This window comes from Rutilus rutilus, assembly GCF_951802725.1.
Source record: "Rutilus rutilus genome assembly, chromosome: 16".
Lineage (NCBI taxonomy): Eukaryota > Metazoa > Chordata > Actinopteri > Cypriniformes > Leuciscidae > Rutilus > Rutilus rutilus.
Genome location: NC_140224.1, coordinates 36,765,755 through 36,766,409, shown reverse-complemented (window position 1 = coordinate 36,766,409; position 655 = coordinate 36,765,755).

Sequence of the window (655 nt, the reverse complement as noted above, 5' to 3'; positions counted from 1 at the left end):
ACCCAAGGAATCCATAGACCAGTGGTTCTCAGTTCACCAATTCATCAGCTCATTAACCCATGTGATATTGAGCTGATGAAGGAATCCATAGACGACAAGATCAGGATTTTTTTGACAAACTGTTCAAAAGTTATTAGCAAAAATTGCTATTTTTTTGCATATTTCATGACCCATAGGGGGCACTGCTTCCAACTTTGGCATGACCCCTCAGATTATGCCTCTAATGAAGCGTACCAAGTTTAATTTAGATTGATCAAAGTTTGGCCGAGAAACAGCCTCTGAACCAATTTTGGCTGAGAGACTATACATTTCGTAGCTATATAATAAAAATAAAGGTATTCAATTAATTTAATAATATTAGATTTGCGACATCATAACTTGTTAGGTCATTTCTGTGCGGCTCGGCCCAGCCAATTGGGTCAAATTTGATTGAAAAGTAGTGAAAAAAATCTGAATACTGTACTTTTCAAAATGGCCACTACTGTAAATGGGCGGAGCCTTAATGTAAGACGTTGAATGTGATCAGCATGATGAGAGGAATCGGGTGTATTAAGTTTCATTTTTCTAGAACAAAATGTTAAATAAATGTTATAACCATTTGAAAAATTTAGTTTTTGAACTGGTGGTGGCGCTATAGAGCACAATTACTATTCAA